The sequence below is a fragment of the Suncus etruscus genome, chromosome 12 (assembly GCF_024139225.1).
Source record: "Suncus etruscus isolate mSunEtr1 chromosome 12, mSunEtr1.pri.cur, whole genome shotgun sequence".
NCBI classification, from domain to species: domain Eukaryota; kingdom Metazoa; phylum Chordata; class Mammalia; order Eulipotyphla; family Soricidae; genus Suncus; species Suncus etruscus.
In genome coordinates, this window is record NC_064859.1 from 50,088,889 (window position 1) to 50,111,981 (window position 23,093).

General features: G+C 30.8%; 1 non-coding gene across 1 annotated transcript; it reads left to right on the top strand.

The window, feature by feature from the left end:
* Positions 1 to 11,065: 11,065 nt before the first annotated feature.
* On the top strand, positions 11,066 to 11,199 carry LOC126024789 (small nucleolar RNA SNORA51). Its single transcript, XR_007500892.1, has one exon. It is a non-coding gene; the product is annotated as a small nucleolar RNA SNORA51 (small nucleolar RNA).
* Positions 11,200 to 23,093: the final 11,894 nt, after the last annotated feature.

The window sequence follows — 23,093 nt, forward strand, 5'->3', positions numbered from 1 at the left end:
AGATTTAAAACAGTTTTCTTGAAGCTTTGTTATTAGCAATATTGTAAGTTATACAACATAATACAATTTTTTAATTTTTTTTCTTTTTGGTTTTTGGGTCACACCGGCAACACTCAGGGGTTACTCTTGGCTCTACGCTCAGAAATCACTCCTGGCAGGCTCTGGGGACCATATGGGATGCTGGGTTTTGAACAACCGTCCGCCTGCATGCAAGGCATCTGCCCTACCTCCATAATATCTCTCTGGCCCCACAAATTCTCTTAATACAAATTAGAAAAGAGAATTAGTTAGCTTAATATGCAAGTAATTAAAATATATTATTAGTGCATTTCATTTCTTTTGTTTTTCTTATCTGCAATTGAAGTAATTGATGATATTATAAATTATACTTTTGAATAGTCAATGCCATGTTATAGTTTTCAAGTATATTACACTTTTACAGAAACTACAAACAAGAAACTAATATGTAAATAATTCTATGCCAGGATAAATTTTAGAAGGATAAATGTTGACAATATGATATACACGTTATGAATTGTAAAGAGAGTTAGATTAAGAGTAGTATTGTTTAAAAAGTATTTGCATATAATCTCACACCACAGAAACTACAGTTATCACAGAGAATAAGATCTTCATGTGCTGGCCCAGATTCAAAGAAAAGGGATTCTCATTTATTCCTGATGGAAATGCAGACTAATACAGCCTTTTTGGAAAACATATAAATATTCATCAATAACTAGAAATGGAGCTTTATTATGATTTAGCAATAGCAATTGTAGAAATATAACCTAGCAACTCCAAGAATGCCATGCAGAAAAGTCCTCTGCATTCCTATATTTGTCACAACACTATTTACAAAAGGTAAAAACTGGAAATAGCCTATGTTCTCAAGAACAAATGAGTAGCTAAAGAAACCATTATTTATCTATACTATAGAATATTACACAGCTGTTAGGAAAAATGAAGTTCTAAAATTTGCTTATATTTGGATAGATATGGAGATTATTATGCTGAGTGAAATGAGTCAAAAGGTGAGGTATAAACATAGAATAATATCACTTATTTGTGTGATATAAGAAAAAAATATCCTGAAGCAATAGAGATGAGGGCCAGAAGGACCAGTCCATGGTAGGAAGCTGGTCACAAATAGAGCAGTGCAATTAAGTTAGAGAAGGGACCACAATAACAAAGATAGTTAGAAGTGATATGAATAATACATACTCCTTCATTAACAGTAGTGCAAAACACAGTGACAAAAAAGGGAAAAACTGGAAGAGGGAGAAAGAGAAAAAGAGAAACTAGAGAGAAGTAAAATGTCAGCTTTGAGGCAGATGCGGGAGGGAGGAAAATGGGGATAGAGCTGGCGGGAAATATGTACTAGTGAAGAGTGATGTACATTGTATAAATAAAAGCCAATCCCAAATTATTTTTAATAGTTTTACCTTTTTCTTATAACAATTTAAAATATTTTTCTAAAGTAAATTATTTTATCCCTCATATGATAACCCACTAAGTCTAGAAAGACATGTGAATATATGCATAAGAAATGCAAAAAACAAACACTGGAGTAATAATCATGAAGTTTCCATTTTAATGCCATTAATTTGTATATGCCAACATATATTTTATAAAAACCACACATATAAATTTGAGCCCTCATTTAATATCCATGAGACTCAATTTTCCCAAGGCAGAAATAAGAACTTAGTAAATACAAACAAGTTTTTTTCTAACATTTTTCTAGTCGTTTTAGCCATTGTTCTCAAAATAATATATTTTAATTTTGAAATTACTATTTTAACATAGAAAAAAAGCAATGTATATTTTATTACTTTTACATATTTTGAAATAAAATTGTACTATGATAAATTATAATAAAATATGTAACAAAATATAAATTTACAATAAATATTTAATAGCAGCAATTAGTAGTTCCATATAGAGAGCTTATTTTTTTCTGTCACTTTTATTGCTATGTCTAACAATGTTAACTCTTCTGAACACGTTTTGAAATCTTCATCTCTATTAAATTATTCAGCTGTCAATCTTTTATAATATTTATTGTAGTTCAAGTAATATGGTTAATCATTTTTACCAAAAAACCTAAAGTCTGTTTGTTTTGAACCAACTAGACACACAAAATTTTTATATTTATTGTAGATTCAAATTTTATTGCAGTTCTAAATACATTAACATGTAATTTTGTTTCTGTATATTTATTAAAAATGAATATGAAAGCAGGTACATATACTGAGAGAAAAATTACTTTACTCCTGTAAAATTGTTTTCATTTCTCTTACTTCCCATTCTATCCTAATTTTTTTCATCTTACTTCCACCAAAAAATAATACTAGTAAGGTTTAGTGATTCCTAGTAGGAAAAAATGTAGTTGCACATTCAAAGTTCTCAAACTAAAAAGCTATCAATACACTATGGCAGGTAGGTTGTTCCAGAAGAAAATTGTTTGTGTGCCTCTTAAAAGAAGAACAATGAGCAACTGTGAAAAGAAAATTCTGTTCTTATAAGTAACCATATTTATCTTTCTTCAACAGAATTTTTAAAACTAACTTTAAAGCCAGGCTTAAATTTATTTCATGGGCTTTTGTATATTACATAATAAACAGAAATCTGTTATTATATGACAGAAAGGCTTGACAATATCATGCCAACTTCAAGAAAATGTGAAGTTTTTTTGCATTTAAATCACATCTTACTTGTTCTTCAACAACTTTATATGTCTATTTGCATTGTCTTTTAAAATCTTGCTAAATATACAATACCATATGTAGCTAATCAAAGCTAAATAATGAATTTAAGATGTTATAGTAAAGTATTTGTAAGACTAAAATGACTCTGGGAGGCCTTAACATAAAATGGGGTTGGACATAAGTTTATGATAAAGAACATCATTAGACATATATTGTCCTCTCTGATACTTACATATATATGATATATTTTAAAATTTATTAGATTAGTTTACATATAGATAAATTTAAAGATAAACCACTTTTTAGAAATATCTAATTGGCTCAGATAAAAAATTTAAGTTAATTTTGATATGAATGCCTCAAAACAAAGCAGAATTTACCCTAAGAAATTTCAATCTGAAAGTTTAGAAATAAAGCAATGGGGGGAAAATAAGAATGTGGTATACTGGAGTAGTATAAAGAAATGGAAAAATTGTATAGAACATAAAATCCAATATCCTGCATATTCTGCTGCTTACAGAAGACCCACATCAAAATCAGTGCTAAACACAGGTTTAAAATAAATTGTCAAAAATATTTGTATAATATAATAATTTATTCATAAAAAGCTTTTATTAGTTAAATGTTTTTTAAATTTTAGGTTACATTCTATAGTGTGGGGCTTCCCCTCTACGATGCTTGCTATTTATTCTAGGTGGTATTTAAGAATCATATGTTTGTCAGAACTTCAACCTGGGGGACAAGCAGTCCAGCTCTTTGTGCCCTTACTTTGTCCTCATCCTCTTCTTTGATTAAATAAATGTTTCAACCAAGGAGTCATAAAAAAAATTTACCTCATCATATTAAAAGACATACAAAATATATTCATGTATACGACAAATAGTCAATGTTATAGAACTGAAAGCTTTTTAAGATCAGTTATGAGACAAGGACACTACTCTCCTTGCTGTTGTTCAATATAGTAGTCTACGTCTTTTCCACACAATTAGACAGAAAAAGAAATAAAAAAGGTTCCATTTAGAGCCCAATAATTTAAAATATAAATTTGCAAACAATGATAACATAGAAAACCTGACTTTAATTAAAGATGATTAGATGATTAAAGATGACATAAACCAATAAATAGCATATTAGAAAGTTTATATATATATATAAATCTATATCATTTCTATATGTAAACTAGAAACTAGATTTAAAAAAGACCCATTTACAATGCTTCTAAACAAATCAAGTATTAGACTCAAGAAAATATAAATGGAAAAATATTCCATATTCATGGATTAGCAAAATTGGTATTACTAAAATAACCATTCTAATCCAAAACATTGAAAGTATTAAATTAATTCCAATCAAATCTCTAATGGCATTCTTTGAGTAGATCCTAAATGCAATACTAAAAGTTGTATAAAACCTCCTTCACAAAAATTAAAAACAACCAAATATTCAAAGCTATCTTGATAAAAAATAAATATGGCAGGGATTATATACCCCAACTTTAAATTATACTTCAATTTAATACCAATACAAATAATGTGTTATTAGAATAAAAACAGACATACCACTGAGATAAAATTGGGTGTCTAAAGATAAATACTCAAATATATAGATATATAATTTATTACAATGGAGCCAAAAGTATAAAATAGAGAAAGAAAATTGTCATCTACAAATGATTTTGAGAAAATCGCAAAAGCATGAAATTGGATCATTTTCTCACACTGTGCACAAGTTAACTCAAATGTATTAGAGATTTATGTGTTACACCTGTATCCATAAAATATTTTGGAAAAAAAAAAGAAACAGGAAAACACAACCATGATAGGGATTACTTTATTTGGTATCTTTGATAATTCAATTCCATTAGCAACAAAAACTAAAGCAAATTTCAACAAATGCAATGTATTAAACTAAAAGCTTCTGCTCTGTGAAACTCATAGGAATGAGAGGGAAATAGTTGCACAATATTCTGACAAAGAATTAATACCTAAGATTATTTTTAAAAATTCAACAGTATTTAAAATGTTTAAAAATGGGAGTGAACAAAATACTAATTTAAAAACTTTTAGATGATTAATTGGGAATTTGAAATTATAAAAAACTTATCACTTATTAACCAGGATAATGCGAATCTTAAGTACAAGATCTCACCTCATATTAGTGTGAATGGCTTAAAATAAAATGAAGTGACAACAACAAAATAAATCAGTGCTACTGTGACTATAAAGGAAATGGCAATCTCTTTTTCTGTTGATTTTATTTTCCATGAAAAAAATGTATTTGTTCTTGTCATACCAGGTGGTGCTCAGGAGTACTCCTGGCTCTGCTTTCAGGAATCACTCTTGGCATTGCTCAGGACCATATGGAATGCCAGGGATTGAACTCAAGTCAGCCACATGCGAGGAAAAAGCCAGCACTCTGGCCCCAACCTTAACATTTTTGAAATATGCCTTTTACAGTCTTAGGGATACACAATGGTTAGGGCATTTGCCTTGCATATATGGCCAGCCAGGGCTCAATCCCTGACTCAGTATGATTCCCAAGCATGCCAGGAATAATTGCTGAGTGCAGAGCCAGAAATAATCCCTGAGGGTAAACAGGTCTGGACCACAAACCAAAAACCAAAACATATATATTTATGTGTATATATTATAAATAATATATCTAATAGCAAAACTTAATACTGTGCCTTAACTTTATGAGTGAAAATTTATGAATTATTAATTATTCTCGGTCTTATAAAATTTCTTTAAATTATGTGCTTTGGTTTAGTAATTTCACATTTATTTTTAATAATTTTAAGGAACATAAAAGGCATATTTAATGAAATTGTATTGTGTATGCCATATAAAAATCTAACCCTATTAATCTATAATGAAATGGCATCAAGTGTATTTGTAACACTCTATTACAGTTTGTTGTATTGTAATTGTGTTAATCTTACATTATTTATTACCCTGTGACTAGTGAAAGTCACAAGTACAAATGTTTGACTTTAATAATTCATAAATCATTATTATATTTTCATATTTTCCACAGTTAAAAGAAACAGCTTGCTGAATATATGTGAAAGTATTTGCCAGTAGAGATTTAGAATTATTATTAACTCAAGAAAGCCTTTAAACGGAAATAGGAATCCTTTCATTTAACACCTAACTTTTGAGCTATGTGTCCTGGCAACCAGAGATTAAATGTGTAATTTTGAGGTTGCTAAGCAACATCTACTAATGAGCTTCTGATTCTCAAATTTCACAGCGAGGAACATGAACATATAAGATACGCACCTTTATTTTCAAATAAAGTATTAATTATCTCTAAATTAAAAACAAATATTTTTTTAACCAGGGAAGATACTTTAAATGTGATGTTTCCCCATGTAAATTGAAGAAGTTTGAATACTGTGTGAGTCTAGCGATCACATTATATTCTTGGCGAATACTTGATCAAAAAGTTCACTTGGATTCTTCCCACTATAGATGTGATTTACTTTGAAGCCACTTACATATTCAATAATGAGATGACCTTATTTCCCTGTTTTCAACGTATCTGTCAAAGGAAGAAACAGTGCCCATGCCTCAAATTTAATTTTGTTAAGTTTTTACCAACATTGGTAGTACTCACCTCATCAATCAAGCAAATTGGAATAGTTTTCCCAAGTTTTGTTACTTTCCCTCTATAGTTTATGCAGTGTTTGGGTATTGTGCCTGTGTATGTGTGTGTGTGTGTGTGTGTGTGCACGTGTGTGTGTTTATGGGTGCATTTATACCTTGTAACAAAGCTACAACTGTGTCTCTTCGTTCTAACAATTTTTACTCTAAAAATTAGCAACTTTGTATAATTCTTCATACAGGCAGTATCTCAGGAATCACCTGAACTCTGAATTTATTTGTTCGTTTGTTTTGGCAGTAAAAACAGATTTCATTCAACAGTACTGAGGAAAGGGAAGGAAGGAAAGAGCGTTAGGTGGTCAAGGGAGTTCAGGTTTCTGCAAAAATAAAGAGCCCCAGTGCACATCCCAAAATTAAAGCATTAAAGTCCATCTTTCATGATAGAAAAGAAGGACAACATGTGTTCCAGCACTGTGTTTCTAGGTAACACATGTGCCTGAATTCTGAATATCTTTATCAACTCATTTTATGGAATATTGTAAATAATACTTTAACTTATTTCTTTGATAAAACATGTTTTATAAGGGTGAAAATGTTTATATATTTGAGGGATACAAATATCAAAACTACATGAATTATAGAAGTGCATCTCTGCTTCTCAATACTAATACACAATGACTGTTTTTTACTTGTGATACCAAAATTATAAATATATTCTAGAGTTTTTGTAGGTTTTATAATGAGATATTTACTCACTTGAGAAATCCTTCTTGTCTTATGTAATAGTATATATAAATATACATAATATACAAATATAATATATATAATTAATATAATATATAATATAATATAATATAATATAATATAATATAATATAATATAATATAATATAATATAATATAATATAATATACATAAATATGAATATATCAATGCTACATTTTAAAGATATACATCCTTGTGAGAAAAATTGTAAAAGGAAAAAGAAATGATTCACTTACAAATATGCTTTCTCATTATAGGTGCTGTTTTTCGTTTGGTTGGTTGTTTTTTGGTTTGTGTCACACTTTGTATTACTTGGGTTTTACTCCTAGCCCTGTGCTCAGGGTCTATTCCTCATGGCATCAGGGAATCAAACTGAGGGCTGGAGATCAAACTCAGGTTGGCATTTGCAAGGCCAGTGCCCAACGTGCAATGCAATACCTTCAGTCACTTCAGTATCAGTGCTCCTCAAATAGAACAGCTTTCAATAGAAATACTGTGTCTAAAGTAATTGTTTTCTAGTCCAATTAGCATGTTAAATCAGTCACATTTTATTTTTCTTATGTAAGATGTAAGAATTAAAAGTGTCCAATTTACTAGCTTATATGCTATAATAGTACAGTAAAACAAAGTATACTATCCACAAACTGAAACAGGAAAGAAAATGAAACTCTTAGACCTGTTATGACTTTAAGATTCTTAGTGGAGGGCCCAGAGCAGTGGAGCAGCAGTAGCGTGCTTGCCTTGCAGGCAGCTGACCTAGGACAGACCACAGATTGATCCCTCGGTGTCCTATATGGTCCCCCAAGCCAGGAGCGATTTCTGAGCGCATAGCCAGGAGTAACCCCTGAGCGTCACCAGGTATGGCCAAAAAAGATTTTAGTGGAAAAAAGAGCATTTCTTAAGTGATCCATCATGTGTACACACAAGTTATTTGACTATCTAGTGAATTTTATTAGTTTACATGTCCAAGTATGTATATGCTTAATAGAGTAGTATACAGGCATCAAAAACTTACTAGTCTCATAATATTAAAGAAATAATGATAATGAATCATGATTTAAATATGAATGTTCTTATTTAAGAAAAACTACCGGTATGTTAATATTAGAAATATAAAAGGAAAAAGTTTAATTTGGAGTAGGAACATTATATACATAAAATTTTATATTGCATTGTAAATTAGTTTCTAAATAAAATGTATTTTAAAAATTATTTGACATATAATCAGCATGTCCAGTGAGATTTAAGAATTGAGGGGCCGGAGAGTTAGCATGGAGGTAAGGCGTTTGCCTCTCAAGCAGAAGGTCAGTGGTTCAAATCCTGGCATTCCATATGATCCACTGAGCCTGCCAGGAGCAACAACTGAGCACTGCTGGGTGTGACTCAAAAACAAAAAAAATAAAGAAAAATTGTTATCATTTGCATTATTATAACCTAGATTTCAGCACTATTAAATGAACTGTGAACATATGGCTTTAATACCAGGAAACAAAATTGCAAACTAATTAATTTATATACATTTCATATCTAAGTTTTATATCTAACATTTATATAGGAATATTTATGCAGATTACTGATCTGATACAACAATCTTTTGGAAAATAGCCCACTTGTAAAACAGTAAGTTTTTCAGGACTAACTTCTAGAACCTCTTCGTACTGTGTCCTCCTACCCCAAATTATTATATCTAGACTTTTGCTCAGTACCCAGCTTTTCTGCTCTTTGAAAATAATGTTATATTTAAAATATGAAATATTCTAAAACATTGGGTGGGGTAATTTCTTTCACATATCTGACAGGAATTCAATACATTGCACCTTTATAATCCCTTCAGAAGTAATCCTTGAGTGCAGAGTCAACCGCAACACCACAAGCTATAAACCAAAAAGAAGCAAAACAATTTTAAGATGAAAGTCAAATAACTTAAATTAGAAAAATACTTGAATTTTAATTCAATCATTATGCAATTTCTTACATTTTCCTAATATGTACCCATGAAACATTCGTGTTCCTATTATTTTGCTTTTTAATCTTCATACCAGAATAAAAATTGGTTTGCACACCTGCATTTTAGCAATACAATATTCTGAATTTGAATGTATGTCTTCACTATATACCTTTACTAGTTATTTCACATATATGTTTGGAGTTTGTTTCTAAGTATTTATTTCTTTATTTAGCAACTTAGATGTTCTCATTAACATGTCAGATTAGGCATATCTAGTGTTGATTAAATGCTTCAGTTTTTGTTTACCAGGGAAGATTTTATCACCCCATTTCTGAAAGACCATTTTGTAATCTAACCTATTTGTAGTTGACATATTTCTATTAATTTACAACAAAATATAAAGAAATGCTTCTGATTGACAGAAAATATTCACAAATTATATACTCAACAATAGATAAAAACCCTATATATGCAATTAACTCATAAACCTCTACAATAAGAACAAACAGCCTAAGTAGTAGATGTCTTCCAAAGAAGGCATCCAAGTATTGATAGGCACATAAAAAATTGTGTAGCACCTTTTTTTAGGAAAAATTAATTTGTTAAACATTTTTTATTCTAAAATAATCAATGATCACAGAAATAAAAAATTCACCATTGTGAAAATGACTAATTTCTAAAGACAATATTTAAAAAGTATAATACTAATAAATTATGGAATAAAAGAAAATAATTTGTACTTTTTCTGGGTATGAAATTGGTGTAGCAGTAAGTAGAGCAATCTTAAAAACCAAAAATATGAATTCCATAAAAAGTTACTATCTTACATTACAGTATTTATCCCTCAAAATACAAAAGTAGTATGTCAAAGAAACATAAATATACTTATATTTACTTATAATTATTTGAATATACATAAATAAAAACGTCCTAGTGTCCATTAACTATTTAATAAAAAAGATTTACACAATTGAATATGGCTTTCTTATTTTACAAAATTAAATTCTGACATTTTTAAGAACAAATATAAACCAGGAAGGTTAATTATTTCAATTAGTAAAATATTCCAGAAAATACAAACAAATGACATTATTTTATTCATTTGTGACATAAAATACATAAACTTTCAGAAAAATACAAAGGCTGGGAGATATTAGGAAGGGATAGAGGGAATGATAAATCAGGAACAAAGAAAAAGTAGTTGGTCAAGGACATTATAGGATTTATGTGGTGATACATTATATATACCCATGTTGATTTTGATAATACACTTAAAATATAAAACAATTGATTATTTTAATTTAAAGTCAAAAAATTTAATACAATATTCTAAAAATAATCATAATACATGATTTTTTACTTGAAGGTGATCAATTATTTCTACAGATAAAAGGTAGCATGTCTTGGAAACAAAATAATTTTCAGAAAAATTAACATTAAGAATAATTTAAACACAAGTTTTCTGGAAGTAATTATTTGTCTATTCTCTGAATAAAATGTATACCTAAACTTTGTTTAAGACATAAAACTGAATAATATGCCGAGCCATTGCTTTCAAAATTTCATTTAATAATGACTTAATGTAGAGCATAGAAGTTGGTCTTCTGGGCTGGAGCTTTAGCACAGCGATAGTGCGTTTGCTTTGCACTCGGCTGACCCAGGACAGACTTTGGTTCAATCAGAGCCCTATATGGTTCCCCAAGCCAGGAGTGATTTCTGAGCGCATAGGCAGGAGTAACCCATGAGCATCACTGAGTGTGGCCTACTCCTTCAAAAATAGGGGGAAAAAGAAAGAAAATTCCCATGACCAATATCCCAAGTGTCCTTCCTCCCCACCCCACACTGGCCTGTACTGTAGACAGGCTTTCTACTTCCCTCATTCAGTCATATTTTGTTATGATGGTTCTCAGTGTAATTATTTCTGTGACTGCACTAAACGATCCCTGTGGTGAATTTCATGGAAATTCATGAGGATGTTGCACTGGTGAAGGATATATATATTAAAAAATCAAAAAAGAAAAAAAAAGAAAGAAAAGATAAGGCCTCCCAATTCTTATCACAGGCTGTGTTCTTTACACTGACTGTATAGAAAGAGGAGGTACAGTAAATGCACCCCAAATACACCTCAACCCAGTCCCTTTGCCTGGTCTGTATTGTGAATTGGGGGAACAAAAAAAGAAAGAAAGAAAAAAGAAGTTGGTCTTCTCTATATTAAATTTTAGAATCAAATGTGATCATTAGTTTTTATTTCATTTTACTTTATTTGTTTATTTTTGAGGCCACTTCTAACAGTGCTCAGGTTTTTATCCTAGCTCTATATACTCAGTCTGCACTTATTTCTGGCAGGGTCAGGAGTCCATTTGGGATGACAGAGATCAATCTGAGGTCAGTTGTGTGCATGACCTACCTGCTGTACTATATCTTCCAAGGTTTGATGTTTATTAAATTTTATTGATAATTATAGTCTGACCCCAATTTTAATTTAGTTACCTGTTAATGTTTGGGATGAATATGCTTTTGTGTTTTGATGAATTCATATTGTATATTTGTTATAGTTGAAATTTAGAAAATAGATTGTCATTTATAGAGAAAATAAAAGAAAAATGTAGACATCATTTCTGGACAATCTGCACAAATTATTTGCTGAATGAGCTACATCAGTAAGTTTATAATTTAAAGTCAATTATGTCTGTTGAAAACATTTGATGTGAATTTTAGGAATTAAAAACATTCTGAACATTTATTTTTAATTAGGAGAGGAAATTAAAATAGCCTTTATCACAATGCTTCTCAACTTTTTCTGACCAGAGGTCCATTCCAACTTAGTTTTATTCCCATGAACTTCCAGACCTACAAGTTAATACTCTAGCCTAGCTGTATGGCCCCATTTAACTGATTTTTCACCTATGGCTACCTTATACTATCTTGTACTCTTACTAATGCCCTATGAAATACCTGGTATTCATCAAAGAAAATTAAAATAATTATGGATAATACATGTCATTATGTATTGCATGATGATTTTATGGCACTTTAATACTAACAATAAAATTAGTAAACACAGTATCATAAAGAACAAAAGCCTTACCTCATGGATAAATCAAAATTAAATATCAATCCTGAATTTCTTTATCAGTACCAGCATTGAATTTGTGTGTGTGTGTGTGTGTGTGTGTGAGAGTGAATTTTTGGGGGTGGGTAGGGTGTGTGTGTGTGTGTGTGTGTGTGTGTGTGTGTGTGTGTGTGTGTGTGTGTGAGTATTTCGTTGACTTTCAAACCATGATAAGCTCAGAGCTTATTTACATCTGGCTCCGTACAGGGAGGATTGCTCCTACTAGTGCTCTGGGAAACAAATGCAATGAAGGGATCATCTTGAGGTCACCACGTAAGGCAAACTCTTTACCTTGTGTATTGTCTTTCTGACCCCGAATTTAATTTCTAATTCCAGTACAATAAAGGTAACTAATACATTGGACTCTTATTAAATGAAAATTTGAGCTGCAAACTGAAGACAGACCTCAAAATTCCGATAAAAAATAAGATAGAAAAAAATAGCAAATTTGGAAAATAAATAAATAATAATTTCTTGTCCAATAATTCAAGTGGAAAATGTATTTAAATCAAGTTAGAATTCAAAATAGAGATATTCCCTCAACAGGATTTAGTGTTTCAACTTACAATACTTGAATGATCAGGAACATTTCAAGTCCATAAATAAGTTTAAAATGTGCTGAGCATAGTAAATTTTTGTCTGTGTCCCCCAAAAATGTAAATCATCTGTGGAGAAAATGACACTAAAATGGAATCCTCCAGGCACTAAGTTCATGCAAGCACAAATGCCTGTATGTGTTGTTATGTATGTTGAACATATTTGCATACATTACAACATGAATTAACTTATTATTTATTTGAAATTCATAGAAAATAAATGAATGAAGAAATGTGCTTCATATTTACAACCTTAAATCTGCACGATTTGAAATATAAAATTGTTAAGTTGAGGGCCAGAGAAATAGTACAAGTTTTAAAGCTTGTGCTTTAAACTCATTGAACCCCAGCTCAATTCATGGTGCAAAGCATGATCCCCTGAGCACTGCAAGGGATGATTTCTGAGCATAGAGTCAAAGGAAGTCATGCACACTGTCTTGGCTCCTCAAAATGCTTTGTTGAATATATTTTATTGAAAATCTGAGATTTAATATATGTGCAAAATAATAGGAATCACAACAAAGTGATGGACATGCTATTTTTTTTACCAGATAACAGTTATAATTTTAAATATTCCTCACCTTATTTAAAATTATAACTGTTATCTGGTAACACCACCAACCTCCATCCCACCTCTTCCCCCCTTCCAAACCACCCCTGCTACCTTGACAGGCACATTGCAAATTTCAGTGGTTGCAGCTTAGATTTCAGCTTTCAGATGGTTGAGTTTGTGATTTGTATGTAGACATATTGCTCTCCCACATCACTAGTACCTAACTTCTGTCCCTTCATTACTTGCATTTGTCATCTTTCTGCCTTGATTTCTTTTCTTCTCTGTTATTTTTCTAAAAATGGTACAGAGAACAGGTGTTTCTCTATGATGATGACCATCACAAACTTAGAAGACTTTGGGAAAAACAATTCATTTAGATTAAAATTATGAATACACATACTAAACACTATAAGGAAATATATTCTTTAAATATTTATCTTTATAATAGCAAAGTGAATATTTTATTGAGGATATAAATCTGTGTATACAAGCATTAATAATTGATTATAGTATATATTTGAAAGCACAGAAAATGTTGAACAAAAAAACAAGTAGTGAAAAATAGTCTCTAGTTTTGGAGATCTTTGGGGGTAATTTATTTTATATTAATAATAAAGGTATCTAGGGCCAGAGAGGTGGCACAAATGGTAAGGCTTTTTGGCTAGCACGTGCTAACCTACGTCAAACTGTGATTAGATCCTCCGGTGTCCCATATAGTCCCCCAGGGGAGATTTCTGAGCACGTAGCCAGGAGTAACTCCTGAGCATCACCGGGTGTGGCCCAAAAAGCAAAAAATAGTATAATAATAATAATAAAGTACTCACTACACAAGTTCAAAAATCCCTCCACCTCTACTTCCTCTGTAGTACACAAAATCTTTCTTCATACTGGCCCCAATTTCTATTTAGAAATTTTTGAAATGTTCTCATAGTGTCAGGTGTGTTATCAATAAACATTAACTATACTATTGCCCTATGACTTTTAATTTTTAGCTACTCTGTCTGGGAAAGTTTTAATAGCAACTAATATACGTAGTATCCTTATGCAGCTGGTACTGCCCAATACCAGGAGCTGCTGGAAAAATTTTAAAGGATGTTAATAGTTTTAGATATACTTATGCAACACTATCTTTTTGTTAAGAAAGGTAAATATCCAGGAAGAGAAAACAAGTGATTATTTATTTTCTGTAGAGCTAACAATAGTCAACACATTCGTGAACTTATGAGAGCAATAGAAACTTCTATGTTCCATCTGCTAGGCCATGTGCACTTTGAGGCACCCATAATAGTGAAATATTTGACAGTACATACTGTTATTACTATTATTATTTTAAAAAGTTTAAGATATATTATTAACAAAATAATTTACTTGTGTTGTTTTATGAATATGTAATTGCTTAATACTGGCAGGTGCTGAGTTTCTCCATTGTTTCCATAAGTAGGAGAGTGATGTTAGATAGGTTTAAGGGATTTAAAGAGACTGTAGTAAGCTAACAAAAATGTGCTTTCCATAATTACTATCTTTAAAGGCTACATAATTAAATATAAAAGCTTATTACTGAAAATAACTCTTCTTAGCATAAATCATTTTCTGAAATGAACACATATAATCTCTCATATTCCTGTTTCCCATATTCTTTCACTTATGATCTCTTTCAATTATTGACATGTTTGATGTTCTATGAATTTACTTAACCGGATAATCTTCTTGATTCTAAATTATTTAACCAATTCTGCATGCATAATATATATGTAGAATTAAGGAAATATTTAACTGTGTCTGTAAGTTTTTACACAAATGCCAAAATGTCATTTGTTCTTATTAATAAATTTTACTAACTTTTTTAAAACTTCTATATAATAAAAATATGCATAAGAAAACAATACAACAATAAATAACACATATAAGATAAATGTATACTTTTAAATCTGTGCACAACACTTTTTTTATAAAAACAGGGAAAATTAAGAAATCATAAAATATATAACCAATTCTATCAAACCCAAATATAATCATCTAATAGTAATAAATGCAGGGGACATCTTGTAAGTGTGAAGACTGCGATAAAGATAGTTGCAAGAAAATTATTTAGATAACAAAACTTGCTACAACCCCTAGAATCTACTTTGAAACATAAATCATCTCAAATTAAGTATTAATCTGGCATTGTATTGATTTTGGGGAAGGGATTTAATTGGAAAAGTATTTAGAAAATATTAAACAAAATTATAGTATTTCTAAGTATGTTTAACATTCTATTGCTGAATAAACATTTGTGTGAAAGTTAAACGCGTCAAGGACTATTAAATAGACATTGATAATATACATAATTTAGAGCTTTCTCAAATAAAGGGCTTGTGCTTATCCACTGATATAGCAGAACAATGATTTATACAGAACCTCAGATTAATTTATTTCTCTCAGCAGTGTCTCAATTGCTCACTCATGAAATTTTTTAAGCCTTTTTGGATTCATCAACTTCCCCTCCTCATAATAGTTCATGGAAAGAAGCTGATAGACTATTAGACTTATATTCATTAGAATAAAAATTTCTTCTTCAGATATTTCCATTTTCAATTGTCATACTTTCAATTTCAGGCTAACTTTATGTTTTAGTTGAGAATATCATTCTCTACCAATAGAACAAATAAGTATACTGTTTGAATTATAAAGAAACATTTAGTGGGAAAAATAATCAACACAAAAGTATAAGTAATCAATAAAGAAATTTTATATTTCACAGTTACTATGTGTCAATACTATTACAAATTCCTATAGCCATAAACTATCTCATAGATTAATAATACATTTTAAATATCTACCTTTAAGTTTTTATAGGTTTCTTAACAAGATATAAAGACAGTCAAAAAATATGAGTTTTAAAAAAACAAGCAGCTTATTTATGAACAAACACTTCTTTTATTGAGTTATGGTCAAGAACCATAGGGATATAAAGCTACTCCAAAGAAAAAGAATGAATAGAGCCATTCTGTAAAATGGGCAAACTACATAAAATAGATACTTTTTTGAGCTAATACAGGCATTAACACTTTTGCCTATCTTTATTGCAACCCACCTTAGTTTTGTCTCTGGCACTGAATTAGATACAAAAAATGTCTGCCAGGTGTTAAAAATTTTGGGCACAACCCAAAATTAGACTTGACTTATTTTGGGTTAGGCTAGAATTTTTCACCCAACCAAAAAATGAAAATTAGACAAAGATTTAGATGAAGGGAATCCAGAATTATTTAGATAAAGGGAATCCAGAATCCAATAACTAAAATAATTAAAGACCATTTTTGAACCCTTCTAAACACACTGAGATTATACCATATTACATAAATACTTTCATTAGAATAGTTGATATTTTGGTAAAAAATATATATATATTTTGCAATATGTCTTTTTCAAGTTATGGCCTATCCTCAACGCCATAAAATTAAATACCAAAACTTACCTATAACTGCTATTCTACTCCCATCATAATAGCATAGATTACAATATTTTATTACTTAGAGTTCAGTTTAATATGTATATTTTTAAATTGGATCAAATAGACCAAGTAGAAAAGGGAAATTATTTTGTAGAACTTAAGTCGAAATGAATATTTGTATACAATAGTGTTTAAATTAAATCTTCATTAAGGGGCTGGAGTGATAGCACAGCTGTAGGGCATTTGCCTTGCATGGGGCTGAACTAGGATGGTCCTGGGTTCAATCCCTGGCGTCCCATATGGTCCCCCAAGCCAGGAGCAATTTCTGAGCACACAGACAGGAGTAACTCCTGAGAGTCACCAAGTGTGGCCCAAAAGCAAAAAAAAAAAAAAAGTCTCCATTAACTCCAAATCTAATGAGGGAGGAAAGTTGGTTAAAGTTTTAGAATTTTAAGATTGATTATCAAATGTAGGGGGAAGTTATATTTTAGAAAACCCCAAACATTTAGAGGTTAAGGTGTCCAAGAGAAGGTAGGTAGTAAAGAAAGGGGCTTTTAATGCAATTTATGGGAACACTGATGCCTACTCAGGGAATACCCTGGAGTGGAAGCCCTGTATACAGTTTCCTATTTGTCACATTTCCTTGGTGATTTCTCTCCAATTACTGTCATGTTTTCTTTGTCCTCACTGTAACTCTGATTCAGGCCCATTTACTTGGAGCTGGACTCTGATAATCAACATTATTTACCTAATATGAAAAATAAGAAAATGTCTGTCTCATGATAGCTTTGAAAATTATACGATATTTTAAAAGAGTTTAGTAAGTTTTCCTCTCCTGTCCAACATAGTAATGAGGAAACTCAAGCCATTAGGTCAATATACATTCTCATAAATATAATTAATTAGAATCTGATGAACTTATCAGACCTGATATATATTGGACAATCCAAGGGATGTTCCACTTTTTAATGATATCTTTTATTTATATTATTCCCAAGATAATTTGAAGGAACTGAAAAATGAACAGTAAACACTGCTTGGGATAACTCTTCATGTGCTGCCATATTTTTTGGGGGGGCAATAATATATACTCCAATCAATGAGGACATGTGTTATAAAAAGACACACAGTGATAGTTTAGCTAATTTGGCATAAATATAACAAATCATAATGTATAGTTTAGAGATGTATATTAATCAGGCATTGCTGAACACTACACAGTCTGGTCTTTTTAAGAAAAGCAACCATAAACCTATAAAAACATATTTTGAGATTCATGGCTTCTGTTATGATTCCATTATTTCTCATGTCCAACAATGTCACTGAAAAATATTAAAATAATCTTTAGAAATAAGATTATTTCTGTCTAACTACATTTTATTCTTGAAAAGCTGCATTTTGTTAACAACAAAAAGTGAACTCTTAAAATTTACCTTAGTATAAATGAAGCTATATGCTCTGAGTCACCAACATTTCAAAGAAATGTTAAGTTCATTCCATCCTGTCATATAGAATCCAAAGTTTCGTTGCATTATATACTTGGTACTGTTTCATAGCTCTTTTGTTTGTTTTCGTTTTGTTTGTTTTTTTTTTGGTGGGGGTCACACCCGGCAGTGCTCAGGGATTACTCCTGGCTCTATGCTTAGAAATCTCCCCTGGCAGGCTTGGGGACCATATGGGATGCTCGGTTTTGAACCACCATCCTTTTGCATGCGAGGCAAACACCTTACCTCCATGCTATCTCTCCTGCCCCGTTCATAGCTTTTAATGAAATTTCAAAACAGTCTTTTTAGCTTGTCAATGTATATGAAAAAATGTTTCTTTTTTCTATATTTCTTTTGAAAAATGTTCAAATGCATTTAAAAATTGGACAAGTAAGAAATAATTTTAAAAATAAATAAAATTATGATTCATCAAGTGGAGCATACAAAAGCATAAGTATGCTTATAATTAATGACATGTTAAACATTTGGATAATGTTTAATAATAAACATTCAATAATCCTATAAAATATTATTTGTTTATCACCATACTTTTGATAGTGTCCTAAATCTTAAAAATCTTTTCACTAAAGCTCGTCATATATATAAATACAGAGGATCAATTTTTATTGCCCAAAAGAATGTCTGTCACCTTACTTACTGTATATCTTTTTGAAATATACCGTCCCACAAAAGGAGACTCTGTGTTCTCTATAGTTTACATTGCATGGCTTAGGGCCAGAAAACTAGTGTGTTCAAGTGATGAGGCTCCACCTCTGACCTGCCTTCTAGGCAGCTGCTCTTTGTATTGTCATTTTTCTTGTTTTACAACTCCCAGAAAAACCTTACTGACCAGACGAGGAGTTTTGACATTTCTCTGACAGCTTATATCATTTAATGTTCATATGAAAACTCTCCTATGAGTTGTTACGGTATTAATATATTTATTTCACATAGATCTTCTACATTATTAGTTTAAACTTATTAATCTTTGTGGATCCATATGCCATTTGTTTAAATGCCAATATTGAAAAATGGCAGTATTAGTAAACTTGTACATAAAGTAACTTTATAGTTTCTGAAGAAAAGCCACGAGGTGTCAGCTATGTCATGGAGTAGATTATTAATATAGGAGTAGTCGAGATAAAGTGCAATTTTTTTTCCTGCCAATGCCACTGATATCTAGTCTATAACTCTGAAATTTAGCAAAAGTGAGAAGAAGCAATTGGAAGAACAAAGAATTAAAAAGATTATACACCTCACAATTCACATCTTAAGACTACAAAGTTACAGGAGAAGGGACAAGTCATCTAAGAAAGTGTTTTTTGTTTGTTTGTTTGTTTGTTTTTGGGTCACACAGGCCAGCAGGGGTTACTCCTGGCTCTATGCTCAGAAATCACTCCTGGCAGGCTAAGAGGACCATATGGGATGCCGGGATTCATACCACCATGTTTCTGCATGCCTTACCTCCATGCTATCTCTCCGGCCCCTAAGGAAGTATGTTTAAAAAATAATTCTACCTCAACCTGATAAATGGAATCTGTTTGGAGATATACTTGTGGTTCTCATTCTCTTTCTTAGAAAAAGCTATTTTGTTTTGCTTTACAAATTATTAAGAATACTATATTTTTATTTTATGAATTTTTGTTATATATATTGACATTAGAAAATGAAAATCATTTCTACAACACATAAATACTTAACCATACACAAGCAATAGGCAACAAAGTGATGTCATTTGCTCCATCAACCTCACGAACAGGCAAGAGTTCAAATAATTTGAGGTCTGTGTAATAACAGAAAGTACGTGGCCACTATTTCCTTCATTTAAAGCAATTATAGCTGATCAATATTCATAGGATTGGGAAAGTCAAAACAATCAGAATAAGAGTTACATTTACCTGTGAATTTTCTTCTAGTCTTTAGAGGTTAATTCCTTATGTGTTGAGTGGCATGTGGTGGGCATGTGTGCATTTGAATGGCTACCTAGAAGACAGAAAACACAAAGGATTTCACCATGCACATATCGCAATTCATAGATCAGAGCAAATTTGGAGTGAATTTCCAGATGGAATCATAAAGGGTAACATTGGTGTGTTATGTAACAGCAAATGTAGAATATTTAGGCAGAGAGCTAAGTTGGAAAGGGAATTTTAAACATCAGGGGCCCCTGATATCCCTCTATAAAGTACAGGGAAAAACAACCCTCAAGCTCATTAGCTTCATTAATTACAAGGAAGCAACCTTAGGTGTTATCTCTTTTGCTGTGAAGCTGCTTAATTTCACTTGAGTGCAAAAGTCACCTTTGTAGAGGAGAGAGGGAAGAAAGGATTTATTATTTTGCACGGCATGCAAGTGACTTAAAATGAAAACATGCCCAAAAGACTGAGAAGAATTAAGCAGTTATACTTCCCATTTAAAAAATGCATTATTAAAATTATTAAATAAGTATAAAAAATACAATTATAAATACCTAAATTAACCACCTGGGAATTCAGCTTAAAATATCAGGACAACATAGCATCTACAATTGAAGTCTAATTTCTCAGTCATTTAAGAATAAATTAAAATTCTTTATAAATTTTGTATTAAAGGCAAGAGAAGCAAAAATGAAAATAAGAAATAAGTTTTGCAATCAGCAGAAACAATTTTCTGTTTATTGATTTTGCATTAATGTTGACTTTATTCTCTGGGAAATGGGAGCTTACTGTTGAACATATATTTTCTTAAAGAACAAATTAGCTTACCTACTCCTTTCCAGTTACTATTAAAACCAAAGCATGGTTGAAAATTAGAAGCAAACCCTTTTGAATAGTACCTAATTCATAAGTACTGAGCTATTTAATTATTTACAGACTAAGTAAATTCCTCTAAATGACTAGAAACACTTTTCTTAATCTAGCAAAACTCTAATCATTCTTTCCTCTCCCAAAATTAATTCCACTTAGATAATTACTTTATAAAATATTTGTGTTGTTTTGTTTTAGAGTCACACCCAACAATGCTCAAAGCTTACTCCTTACTTTGTGCTTAGCATCAGTCCTGATGATGGATATATGGACTCAGGACACCATAATGGTTTGCCAGGGGTTGAACCTAGCTTTATCGCTACAAAGGAAGCACACTACCCACTGAACTATCACTATGGCTGGATTAACTGTTTTGTAGATTTCAGGAGAGGATCGCATTTTTCTTTCCTGATATTCAGAAAAACAGTACCTATATCTACTTAAAAAATATTTATTCAAGTCTTTTTTCCAAATGTTTTAAGTGTCTAGTAATTGTCTTGAAACCTTTGTCAATTTCTCAAAGTAAATGTTCAGTTAAGTTTTCTGAACAAATATAGTGGATATATTTTCTTTTACTTTAATAAAAGTTTCTCAGAGAATTATAACTTCTAGTTTAGTATTACAATAATACCATTATTCTATTTAAATCTGTCCAGAAAATTGTATTGACTTTAGGACTTTAAGTTTCTTTTTAATTTAGTGAGTTGCCATATCAATATAGAAATATGTGCTTGCAGTTTTGAGGCCAGAGAGTTGTTTCAAGGTGTAAGGTGTCTGCCTTGTGCGGTCTAGCCTAGGAGGAACAGTGGTTTGATCTCCCAGCATCCCATATGATCCCGAAAGCCAGAAGCGATTTCTGAGTGCTTAGCTAGGAGTAACCCCTGAGCGTCACCGGTTGTGACCCAAAAACCAGAAAAAAACAGAAATATGTGCTTGCAGTGTTGCCATATTTTTTCTACTCGCTCTCAATAATAATAATCATATCATATTACATAGTAACAGTAATCTCAGATATTTTTATTTAATTATTTTTATAAGTTATCTGTGTTTGAGGAATTCTCTTCTTTCATCATCATAAAATACTTAGAGTTCAGATATTAGATATGAAATTTTGGTTATTTTGCCATTTCTCCTGTGTTTTATTCTTAGTGCTTCTTTGGTCTTATACAATGTTATCATTAGGAAAGTCCTAAGTTACTACTATTTTAAATATCACTTTATTTCTTTTTAGTTTCTTTTCTTTATTCTTAAATTTATATGCGTTTTAATTTGAAATGTTCTAAAGTTCTTAAATATTATTAATATATGTAATTATTTTTTACTTTTATTTAAACATTTTTAAATTTTATTTAAACATAGTGTGTACTTAAACATTTGTTGATGTTTGAGTTTCAATCATACAATATTCCAAAACCTGTCCCTTCCATACCACCAATTTCCCCAGTTTCACTTGTAAATTTTATTTTGACTAATGTATAATAACATATTCCAATTTGTGTCTTCTCCTTTCTAGAAACATTATTCTAATATTCTGAAATCTCTATTATAATAATCAACTGTTTCTTTGAACTAAAATCCATGAAGCTAATGGTAACTCCTAAGAATATAGTCACCATTCTCATGGATCTCTTAGATTGGCTTCCAGTAATCAAAATTGTCTTCTAAAGTTCCTGTAAATTTATGACTTCAACAGTTTTTTGACTCAGGTGAGCATATCTAAGTTGGTATTCTCTATATACATGTCATCTGATTTGACAGTGTTGTAAATAGCTCTTTAAATAGCTCAGATCCCCTGTGGATCAAAAAACTTTTCTTCAATACATATAAAATACTATTTTAAAACAAGAAATTTCCTACCAATATTTTTACTTTTTTTTATATTTCTAACTATTCACTTTTTGTAAGATTTATTCCTTTCCTATGTTCAAATTTTACTTTTTTAGCTGTTGGTATTATTCTACATCTAAACTACATTTTACCTCTACCTTATTAGCTTATAAATATCTGAACAGTGAAAGTAGCCAATATCTCATTTACAATGGTCAAAAAAGACAACAACCATGTTCATAATTGTATAAGTATTTTATTGTTACTTTTATAACAT